This window comes from Gracilinanus agilis, chromosome 1, assembly GCF_016433145.1.
Source record: "Gracilinanus agilis isolate LMUSP501 chromosome 1, AgileGrace, whole genome shotgun sequence".
NCBI classification, from domain to species: Eukaryota; Metazoa; Chordata; class Mammalia; order Didelphimorphia; family Didelphidae; genus Gracilinanus; species Gracilinanus agilis.
Window position 1 is genome coordinate 53,905,951 of NC_058130.1, and position 12,164 is coordinate 53,918,114.

Sequence of the window (12,164 nt, forward strand, 5' to 3'; positions counted from 1 at the left end):
CTGAAACTGATCTGATTTTATCAGTGGAAATGAAGCTAAAACCTTTCAAATGTGCGGTCGCCCCATTGGAGTGAGCTTCTGGAAGGCATTCTACTTGTATACCCAGGCTTTGTTTCCCCACTCTTCATTCATTCATTCATTCATTCATTCATTCATTCATTCATTCATTCAAGTACTTTACTCTCAGTGAGATTTGAGTTCTTCTTCTGTAAAATCAGGAGGCTAGATTAGATGGTCTCTATTCTGGCTCAAACTTGACAGCACAGCTGATGAAATCATCTTGAAAACCATCAAATACAAAACCATTTACAGTTTGTTTTTAAAAAGTCTTCATGTTCACAGGCAGAAAAATAACAATGTCTTTCAGTTTGTTTCCGTTGCCCTTTCTGAGCTCCCTTTTGTATATTATCAGATTGGGTGGGTATTATCATTTACATAAAATCACTTTGAATGAAGTCAGCCTTAATATTTCCTGCCTCTGAATTTTCCAGTCTCATCACTCGGTACACATTGTTCCATATTTCTTTGTATTCTTCATGTTCATTGTTTCTTTTGGGGCCAAAATGTTCCATTACATCAATTATTCTCTTTTTCATATCACATATTATCACATTGTATCCCCTTTTGAAACACACACCATTTCCATTTGTAGGCATATGGATTATTTCCAGTTTTTTGTTAAAGATGCTATATATATATATATATTTATATATTATATACTTTAAACTCTTACCTTCCCTCTTAGAATCAGTACTATGTATTGGTTCCAAGGCAGAAGAGCAGCAAGGGTTAGGCAATGGAGGTTAAGTGACTTGCCCAGGGTTACACAGCTAGAACATGTCTGAGGTCAGATTTGAACCCAGGACCTTCTATGTCTGGTTCTGGTTCTCTATCCACTGAGCCACCTCACTGCCCTGTACTCTTGATATTTTTAGACAGAACTGACATCTGGGGAAAGGAGGAAAGACCTATCTATCATAGGAAGTGATTCTGGAGTTGAGTCTTGAAGAGAGCAAAGGAAAGAGGTGGGAGGGCATTCTAGGTACTGGATACATATAGCTTATTTTGGGGCCTCAAAGTATTAGGGGTACAAGAGTAAGGGGAAGATTTACTAACTGTGTAATCTTGGACAGAGTGCAGCTAACTAGGGCCATAGTGCACAGAGTGCTTGGCCTCAAGTCACTCCTTTTCATGAATTCAAATCCAGTCTCAGTCACTAACTAGCTGTGTGACCCTGGGCAAGTCACTTCACCCAATTTGCCTCAGTTTCCCAATCTGTAAAATCGCTTAGAGAAGGAAATATGTGACCTGGGACAAGTCACTTCACCCTGCTTGCCTCAGTTTCCTCATCCTGTAAAATAAGGGAGTTGGTCTAGACAGCTTATAAAATCCCTTTCACATCTAAGTCAGTGATTCTATCATCCTAAATAGCTTTCCAAAGGTCAGTTAGGAAGTGGCAGAGCCTTGAACTTAAACCTGGGAACCTCATCCTGCCCCCTCCCACTATCTGATATCTACTCAAGTGGTTCCTCTATGTTTAGAACTCCCTTCCGCCACATTTCATCTGCTGAGAAAACTCAGCTCAAGCTAGTTGGCTCCTCCTCCCTAACTGCTACCCCCCAAAACCACCTCCAACATCTCAGATTTCTTATAGCACCTTGTTTGTCCTTCTCCTTTTGGACCTCAGCAAATTCTACTCTTGAGGCTGCTTATTTGTGAAGGTCTGCCCCTTCCTCTATTACACCGTGGGCTTCTTGAAGTCAGGGAGCGTGTTGTTATTCATCTTCACTTACGGAGTACCTAACAGAGGGCTTTCCTTTCTTTGCATATTTGTTGTTGTTTATCAGTAGTTTCAGTCATGTCTGACTCTTTGTGACCCCATTTGGGGTTTTCTTGGCAAAGATCCTGGAATGGTTTGCCATTTCCTTCTCCAGTTCATTTTACAGATGAGGAAACTGAGGTAAATTGAGTGAAGTGACTTGCCCAAGGTCACACAACTAGGACGTGTCTGAGGCTGGATTTTAACTAAGAAATGTGAGTCTTCCTGATTCCAAACCCAATGCTCTATCCACTGTGCCACCTATTTGCCCTTCCTTGTACCTTCCTTGGCACCTAATAAAATATTGAGCTGGGTAGAATTGGGCTGAGGGTTGAACGGAGTTCCCACTGTTTGGAAGGAGAGACTTTTGAGTCCCTACAAGTAGTGAGAACTCAGGGTGCCAGTGCTCAGATCTGCCTCTTCCCATTGTCCTCCTCATTTTTCTCCATTCAGAATGCCAGGACCCACTTTTTGCCCCGTCTTTTCTTGAATCTTATGCCTCTCCCAGTATTTAGCTGTGCAGTAAGTGATCTGATTGGAGTACTTTGTAAAAGGAAGGAAGGCAGCGTCACACTCAAGAGGGACTTTTGCCTGCAAGAATTAGAAGAGATTTACTTGGGTTGTCCCCAACAGGCTGGTAGCCACAATTCTCTTAGGAAATTTTCAGGGTTGTTTTTTTTCCCTCCTATTTCCTGTTTGTATTACTGATTCCACAACTAGTAACAGTCTTTCCAGATTTCATCTTGACATGGGAAAGCAGAAATTTCCTTCCTGAAATTTCACTTGAAGGGACTTTCCCCCTCCCTAAGGGCTAGTTATAAATGAGAATAAAATAGTCATTTCACTGGATTTTGGCTGAAGAGCCTCTTCTAGATCAGTTCGTCCAATCCCTTTATTTTATAGATATCACTTCTTACAGTGAATAGAACTAGTAAGTGGCAAGGTAGGATTTGAACTCAGGTCCCCCAATGCCAAAACTAATACTCTTTTTGCTGTCTCTCTTTTACTAGAAAAAGTAAATGAAGATGATGTTAAGAAAGTAGTGTCTGATTTCTTGGTTGAGACTTTTAATAGCTATATGACCTTTGGCAAGTCACGCCATCTCTTGTCTCTGTGTCTCAGTTTTGCCATCTGTAAAATAGGATTAATAGAAATGGAACTCTCTCCCTCATAGGATGAGTAAAGCACTTTGATGATTACAAAGGGTATAAAGGGCACCCCCAAACACTTTTGGGGCACCCTGTATAAGAGTTGTAAGTTCTACCAAAAGATAATTTCCCCCCCACAGCAATTAATAAAATGTTTCAGGATTGTGACTTGCATCAGCAGAAGGAGGAAGTTATGCTGATGAAATCCTGGCTCTTTCCCAAGTTTCTGTGTTAAGTACTAACAAAAGGGTTGATACACAGATGATGCATAAGCCAGGCTTGTTCTCATGGAATTTAAAGCTTAGTAGGCAGATAAGGCACTTGGACACAAATAGCCTACTCTTTCAGTCGGTCAACCAGCCCTTATTAAGCATTATACACTGGGGATCCTAAAATAAATTAAGGAAAGAGCACAAGAGAGGTCAGTCAATAAACAATAAGCACCTATGATGTACCAGGGGCTGTACTAAGTGCTTTATAAATATCATCTCATTTGATTTTTGCAATTCTGTGAGGTGGGTGTTCTTATTGTCCTTATTTTACAATTGGGGAAACTAAGGCAAAAAGAATTTAAGCAACCCTATGAAGAAAGGCAATACGGTCCCTGCACTCAAGGAGCTCACAGTCTACTGGGGGAAACAGCATGCAAACAACTATACTAATACTAGTACAAATATACTAATTCAGGCAGCTGGGTAGCACAGTGGCAGAGCACCCAGCCTAGAGCTGGGAGGACCTGAGTTCAAATCCATCCTCAGACACGGTTGTGTGATCTAGGGCAAGTCACTTAACCCTGTTTAACTCAGTTTCTTCATCTTGAAAATGAGCTGGAGAATGAAATGGCAAATCATTCTGGGATCTTTGCCAACATGACTCCAAATGGGGTCACAGAAAATTGGACACAACCGAAACGATGGAACAACAAATGTACAAATAAAGTGTATACAGGACCAACGGGGAAAAATCTCAGAGGGGAAGGCATTTGTGCGAAGGGGGACTGGAGAGACTTGAGATGGAAAAGTATCTCTACCACCCTAGAAAAAACTGATGAGTCTGCATGCAGATCAAAACGCACCAATCTGCCCTTTATTTCCTTCATGACTTTTTTTTTTCTTGAGTAAGTGAGCTGCGCCTTTTTTCACAACATGAAGAACATGGAAATATTTATTGCATGTTAGCACACGTATAGACTGCCTGCCGTCTTGTGGAGTGGGGTGGGATCAGAGGGAAGGAGAGAACGTGGATCACAAAATGTCAGAAAGTGATTATTAAAAATTGTATTGACAAGTAATCTGGAAAAGAAAAATATAATGAGAAAATTTCAAAGGTGGATATTGAGGAAAGCCTTCTTATTGAAGGTGATCTTTTAGCTGGAACTTGAAGGTAGCCAGAGAAACTAAAAGGTGGAGATGAGGAAGGAGAGAATTCCAGGCTTGAGTGAAAGTCAGTGAAAATGCCCAGAGTTAGGAGATAAAAATAAGAGCTAACATTTAGATAGTGCTAGAAAGCTGCAAAGTGTTTTCACAAATATTATCTCATTTTATCCTCACAACAACCCTGGGAGGTAGGTGCTATTACTATTCTCATTTTACAGATGAGGAAACTGAGGCAAATAAAGGCTTAACAACTTGTTTAGAGTCACGTAGCTAATAAATGACTAAGGAAGGACTTGACATTGGGTTTTATTGACTCCTTGCTATCTAGCTGCCTTGATGGAGTGTTGTGTCTGAGAACAGCTAGGAGGCCAGTGTCACCAGATGGCAGTGTATGTATGAATGAATAAGGTGTAAAGAACACTGGAAATACTGGTTGTTCAGTCGTTTTAGCCCAATCTGACTCTTTATGACCCTATTTGCGGTTTTCTTGGCAAAGATAATGGAGTGGTTTGCCATTTCCTTCTCCAGCTCATTTTACAGATGAGGAAACTGAGACAAAAAGGTGAAGTGACTTACTCAGGGCCACACAGCTGGTAAGTGTCTGAGACTGGATTTGAATTTAGCTCTTCCAGACTCTTAAACCTGGCTTTCTACCTACTGCATCACCTAGCTGCCCCTTAGAAAGGCAAGAGAGATCTAAACCAAATATTAACCAAGGGACAAGGAAGGAAAGATGATTTCTGACCTGAATATCAGGGGAAATTTCATGGAGTGGGGAGTCATCTTAAAGGGTAGTCAACAAGTAAACATGGCGTGAGGGAACGAAGTCATATAAGGAACTGTCTCCTCAGCTTCATAGAGATTTGGTTCTGAGATCGAATGACCCCTTAGATAAGGTGTAGCACCTCCACCAGAACTACTTTCCAACTCCCAAAGGCAATTCTGCCCGGCAAGCTGGGTCCTCAGATGGTGGTTGACTAATTTTCCCCTTTGGGGTACTAGAAGTAGCCCCAGAGGCTAGAACTGGTTTCTCTGGTATGAGTATACCTTCCCCATTGCAGGGGTTAGAGGCACGATGCCCCCTCAGTCTGGAAAATCCTTGTAAAATCCTTTGGCTTCCTCTTCCTGCCAGAGAAGAAGTCTAAAGCCTTTATTTTTCTTTTATGGGCTGTTTCTAAGTAAAAAAAAATTGTGTAAGATTGATGTATAAAATATGTTGCTATTCTATAATGTTATACATATATTTTACGCATTTCTGAGTTTCTAAACTTTTTCTCCGTCATCTGCTGGTCTTTGTGCGTCCTCTGTGGCTTCCACAAAACTCCCCCAAATTCCCATTTAATTTCTTATGCCAGCCTGAGCTGCATTGAAACAGTGATGGGGAAAGTCACGACGTGGAAGGGACGCCTGTACGGTCCTTCGCAAGCTGCCGTCCTGCTTGTGTGCTAAGCCCTATTGGCCAGCCAAGCTTCATGATCATTTAGGAAAGGGCATCTACTGAGAGCATACGGCGAGGACGCCCCTTAGGCGTCTGGGATGTGCTTTCCCACAGGTACAGGGAGTACCTGCGTGCTCTGTGGGGATGCGGACTTGAGCTTAGTTAAAAGAGTCGGTGTAGCAAAGGGCTAGCTCACCACTGCTGCTCTCACTGAGTGCTTTCTCCTGCTGTGGTGTCCTCTTGAAAGTCCCTTTAGATGTGGTTCTGGGTTCCAGGGGTCAGTGACCTTGGGGGAATCTAAAAAGTGCCCTTCCTTGGTGTGTCTATTTTGTCTTAGGCAAATCTCCCAGATTTAGATGGGGCCATCAGGCCCTGATGTCTTGGGAGACTGTTAAGATAAGAAGATGAGATAGTGGACAGAAGGCTGGTCCTAGAGTTTGGGGGATCTGGGTTCAAATCTGATCTCGGATACTTCCTAGTTGTGACCCCAGGCAAGTTACCACTGTAAGATTAAAAATTAATATCCAAACACACTAGGTATTATATTTAAAACAATTTATTAATAATAACTAAAGTAAAAAGCTAGAGTAAAAGGGGTGCTGATCCAGTCACGCACGTGGAAAAAGAAGAGAGCGAGAGGCAGAGTTACACACAACTACATATAATACATAAGCACGCAAGGTGAGGATGAAAGAGGAAAGGGATGCTGGGAGATATAGTTCAAAGGTACAAAATATCTATTTATACATTTAACAGTGCCTCTGTTCCTTTATCTGTAAACTGAGCTGGAGAAGGAAGTGGAGAAGCACTCTAGAATCTTTGCCCAAAAAAATCCCCAAATGAGGTCATGGAGAAAAGGACAAGACTAATTGATTAAACAATGTAAGACAGACTAATGTAAGGTAAGACATCTAAATCTTCTGACTTTTGGACATTATCAAAGTCATTCTCTAAACAAGGAATTGAGGGAGAGAAACTCCCTTCCCCCCCCCCTTTTTTTTTGGTCTCTGCTTACAAGGACAAAGGATCAAGGGACAGCTAGGTGGCTCCGTGGATGAAAAACAGGCCTAGAGACAGGAGGTTCAAATCTGGCCTTGGACACTTCTTAAGTGTGTGACCCTGGGCAAGTCACTTAACCCTCATTGCCTGGCCCTTACTGCTCTTTGCCTTGGAACCAATACACAGTATTGATTCTAAGATGAAAGGTAAGAGTTTTAATAAAACCATGGGGTAGGGGTGCTACAGAAAAATAGACATATATGTGTACCTGGTATAGTTGGGAATTGAATCAGCCATTCTGGAGAGCAGTTTGGGACGGTGCCCCAAAAGGCACTGAACTGTACATACCCTTTGAGCTGAACATATAGGCTTATATCCCAACGAGTGCAAAACCAGAGGAAGATGACCCCTATGGACAAAAATATCCATAGCTGCTCTTTTTGTAGTGGCAAAGAAGTGGAAACCAAAGGGATGCCCATTAGTGGGGAAATGGAGCAAATTATAGTAGGTTGGAATACTATTGTGCCATGAGGAATGAAGAGAAGGATAATTTCAGAGGACTTAAGTGAACTGATGCAGAACAAAGTGAGCAAACTAACAGATCCATTTCTTATATAAAAACCAGCGTTGTAAGGCAAACAACTTTGAAGGACTCGAGAACTCAGAACAATACGAAGACCGGCTATGATTCCGGAGGAATGACAATGAGTCGTGTTGTCTGCCTCCTGATAGAGAAGGAAGGCTTGGGCTTATGATGAAGACTTAGGACACAGATAGCTTGGGACATGGCTGACATGGGGGTTTGATTTGCTGAATTATGTGTATTTATTACAAGGCTTTGTTTTTCTTCTTTTCCTTTAAGTTGTAGGATGAGTGGGAGAGAAAGAAATAGAAATGTTTTTAAATTTTAAAATAAAATAAAAGAAGGGGGCAGCTCAGTGGGTAGAGGACCAGGTGTGGAGATGGAAGATTCTGGGTTCAAATTTGACTTTGGACACTTCCTAGCTGTGTGACCCTGGGCAAGTCACTTAACCTCCATTGCCTAGCCCTTACTGTTTTGCCTTGAGACTGCTACATAGTATTGATTCTAAGAGAAGGTAAGGGTTTAAATTAAATAAAATAAAAGCTAAAAAAACCCAATTCAACATTAAGTCTGTGAATTTTAGTTCTATTTCTTCCACTGGCTAGCTATGTATTGACTAATAATAATAATAATTAATAATAACAACAACACAACATTTGTATAGAACATACTGTGTGCCAAGCACTGTGCTAAGACCTTTATAAGGAAATGAGTATAATTTCTTTCAGTCTTTGTTTCCTTTTCTGCAGAGGAGGGTTAATATCATTTGTATTATTGGACTCAGAGAATTATTCTGGGAATCAAATGAACGTGGTGGAAAGAATACTGAATTGGAGTCAGGAGTCCTGGGTTCAAATTCTGATTCAGGCACTTACTATCTATAGGATCATGGGTGAATTATTTAACTTTCAGAAACTCAGTTCTCTCAACTGTAAAAAGGAGGCTACTAATATTATTAATAATGATGTTTTTAATAATATTAACCCTACCTGGAGTGGGGTGGGAAGTGCTTTGCCCTTGTGAAGGGCTTTGAGAACCTTAAAGCATTGTTGATATAGGAATTTCATAAATGCATGCTATTGACTTCTGAAGTCAAGAAAAGGCCAGTGTATTGTCCTGAAGGCTCTGATGGTGGCCGGATCTATCGACAACTTAAACTTGGTTATAGAGAGCCAGCTCTATATGGTAGGGGTCCTGAGTGGCATTTGGTGGCATCAGATTGTTAAGACAGAAAAAAGAAAATGAGAACAACCAGACTAGTGGTTAGCCCATGTTGCTCTAACGCTATGGGATTTGGACTTTATTTTATACTGGTTTCAAACAAAGAACACAAAGAAAGAATCACAGCTGTGAAGGGGTTACAAATCATACACAATCCATTAAAGTCTAAAAGTAGAGAGATGGGTACAAGGACAAGGGCCAAATTCCAACCACCAATTAGTAGGGGTTAATTCTGGGAGCAGAAATATATTTCATGGAGATGTTTACTAATTGCATTCTGCCTTGATTTACAGATCTGGACCTGGTCAGATAAAGTCTGGCTTCAGTCTTATCTCTATCTTTGTCTGTATCCAGCCTTGACTATATTTTTTAGAGTTCAGGCTTCTTAATTATCAAGGAGAGAAATTTTTAATTCAGTAGTTGCTGGTCTGCTAAGGACTCAAAGCTTTTCAATAAGTCTATAATGTTTTTCCAATAAGAAAAGGTATGGATCATAAGAGGTGTCAAAAGAGGGGTCTCAGATTTTTATCTCTTCTCTTATTGGCTTCCCACACTTGGTCTCTAAAACAGTTATTGGTCAAGTTTCCACTTGGCCAAAACCCTGTTCCCAGGCAGAGCCAGGAGTTGGGATGCTGAGACCTAAGAGTGGGACTAATCTTATTCCAGAGAGACAGAGAGGTGCTCGGACCCATTGCTCTTGGAGGCTGATTTTTTTTTTTTTAAGCAAAAACATGCATGAGTCACCATCGGAAGAAAGTATCGTTTTGTTTGTCCTTTGTTGGCAAAGGGGAAGAGCAGGATTCAGCCAGACAAGTTCCCCAGGGAATTTCCACAGTGTTGTTAGCAAGGAAAAACCCGGGAGGGAAGGAGCTGAGCTTTGAACGATGGTGGTCACCAATGGAAGCCTCTCTGCCTCACTCCCTAGTTATTCTGGCTGTTGTCTACCTGGCACTGATTCTTTAATGATGAATCCCAACAAACCTGGGAAGATGGTATTTCAGGTATTACTATTATTCCCATTTTACAGATGAGGAAACTGAGGCCTATAGACATTCAGTGCCCTTGCCCCATGTCCTATCACTTGGAGTGTTCCAAGCTTAATAGACCTTTCCATGTACTTGATGGCTTCTATTCAGAGACCGAAAATGGAACATCTGCAGGGGAAGGCAGAAGAGGGAAAGGTGGCAGAGTAGACTAGGAGCCAGAAGGTCTAAATTTGGATCCTGGCTTTGCCATTTACTACTAAATGTGTGACTTTGGGCTAGTCACTTCTCTCTGCCTTGGTTTCCTCATCTGTAATGTGGAGATGATAATATATTTTCACTACGTATGTCACAGAGTTGTACAAAAAAGGGTTTTGAGAACTCTAAAGTACTATGCAAAATGTACATCAGATATTTAAGACATATTTCACAGTGTACCTGTGCTTGGAATTGTCTTTCTTCTCCCTCCTCTGGGAATACCTGACCTCTTTAAAACTTACCTTATTTTATTTTTTTATTTATTCTAAGATAATTTTTATTTATCATTTATTTTTATTTATTTTTAAAATCATTTTATATCATTATTATATCAGCTACTTTATTATTTATTTTAAGTTACCCCTCCCCCCCAAAAAAAGAAACAAAAAAACTCCTTCCTTTCTGTCTTCATATTGGATCATATAGCTAAGAAGTGTCCGAGATCAGATTGAACCCAGGATGTCCCATCTCCATACCTGGCACTCTATCCACTGAGCCACTCAACTGCTCCTATTTTATTTGTTTACTTAATTTTAATTTTTCTGGGTTATACATGTATTATAACGAGCTGCCCCTTTTTTTAGATATTTTTTGGAATATACTTATATGTGAACCTGTTCTCTCCCCATTAGAATTTACCTTTTAATTGCTCCTGGAGGGCAGGGACCACTCTTTTGTCTTCATTTCCCCAAAGCCTAGCATACAGGAGATACTTAATAAATGTGCATTGACGATGCTTTAGGATTAAAGCAGACAGTCTCAAGAGGTGAAATGTGACCAACTTGGGGTGACACAGATAGTATGGGTCCAAGCTCGTTCCATGGTCTTCCCACTATACCTCACAGCCTCTGATGAAGGATGTGCCAGTTTGAGAAGGACTTCTCTTCTCATCTTGGGGACTGACTCATGCTGAGTCTTTGAATGGGTCCCTGATCTCTGTGGGATCTCAGTTCTCATAGAACTAAATAACGTCCTCAATCCCTCCACCAGGGCTTATGCCAACAACCCTGTGGTCTTGTTTGCCCTATTCGCCATGCTGCCCAAGGGCCAGATGGGAGGTTTCACCCAGCTCCGAGCTGGGCAGCGAGGAGTCCCTGGGACTACCATTAACTTGCTGAGAGACCTCTCTAGTGCTGAGCTTTGTGCCTTGTGAAATCCCTTCCATTTCCAAGGCTTTAATAGACCAAAATCCTTCTCAGTCTTTTTATTAAAGCAGGCTCCTTCAGGATCTGTCTGCCAGGAATCTTTTTACTAGGCCAAATTGACTTATTCCAGTCACTGGTTTTTGGTTTAGTTTTTTGTTGTTGTGTGTATGATTGCATCAGTGGATGGAGCTCCCAGTGAGGAATTCAGTGTGCTGGGCATCTTCTCTCCAACTTCTAGGTTTAGAGAATCTCCTGGGGGTACCAAGAAATTAAGTGACTGGCCCTGGACCCAGTTATTGTTCGTGTTTGAAAATTACCAACTTTCTTTTGAAATTGTCTAGGATTGAGATTCTCCATTAATTGTATACTTTATACATAGTAGGTGCTTAATAAGAGCTGAAATGAATGATGACAGAAATTCCATGGAAGAGTCAAGGGGAAATTTTCCAAATCAGTAAGGACAACAGTTAATTTGGGAACCTGGAACTCTTCCTTGCAATTCGTTTGTCTCATCTGCAAAATAAGGATAGATGTTTAAGTGTTTCTAAGATTTTAGAGCTCAAAGAACTTTAAAGATTATCAAGTACAATAGCTTCATTCATTCATTTTTTAAAAACCCTTATTTTCTGTCTTAGTAACAACTCTAAGTCAGAAGGGCTAGGACTAGGCAAATGGGTTGAGTAACTTGGCTGGGGTCATACAGCCAGAAAGTGTCTGAGGCCAGATTTGAGCCCAGGTCCTCCTGACTATTTACTGTCCTATCTAGTTACTTCCCACATTCATTCATTCATTCATTCATTCATTCATTCATTCATTCATTCATTCATTCATTCTTTTTTACAATTAATGATATTGAGATCCAGAGGGGTAAAAGGATTTGTCCAAAGCCCTGTTGGCCCTAAACCAGTTCAGGATTCTTTTCATCCCACCAGAAGTTCTAGTCCTCCCTGCACACCCCATACACTACCCAGTGATGCCATCGGTCCCCTTCAAAACCAAGGACAGGCTTTGAATTCTTTTCACTAAAAAGCTAAGCTCTGGAATGAGATACTCCAATTGGAATGTGTGGTTCTATTAGGGAACTTAAATGTATTCTATAGTGTGAATTGAGTTGTGAATTGGAATCAGATGGTGTTAAAGGGACCTTGAGAGCCAGTGTGACAAGAGGGGACAGAGTGTTAGCCTTGGTGTCAG

The 12,164-nt window shown here is 41.0% G+C and overlaps 1 protein-coding gene across 1 annotated transcript in view; it reads left to right on the plus strand.

The window, feature by feature from the left end:
• The window catches only part of IRAK2 (interleukin 1 receptor associated kinase 2), a 53,541-nt gene that overhangs the window by 14,792 nt on the left and 26,585 nt on the right, over positions 1-12,164 (plus strand). The window lies entirely within an intron of this gene.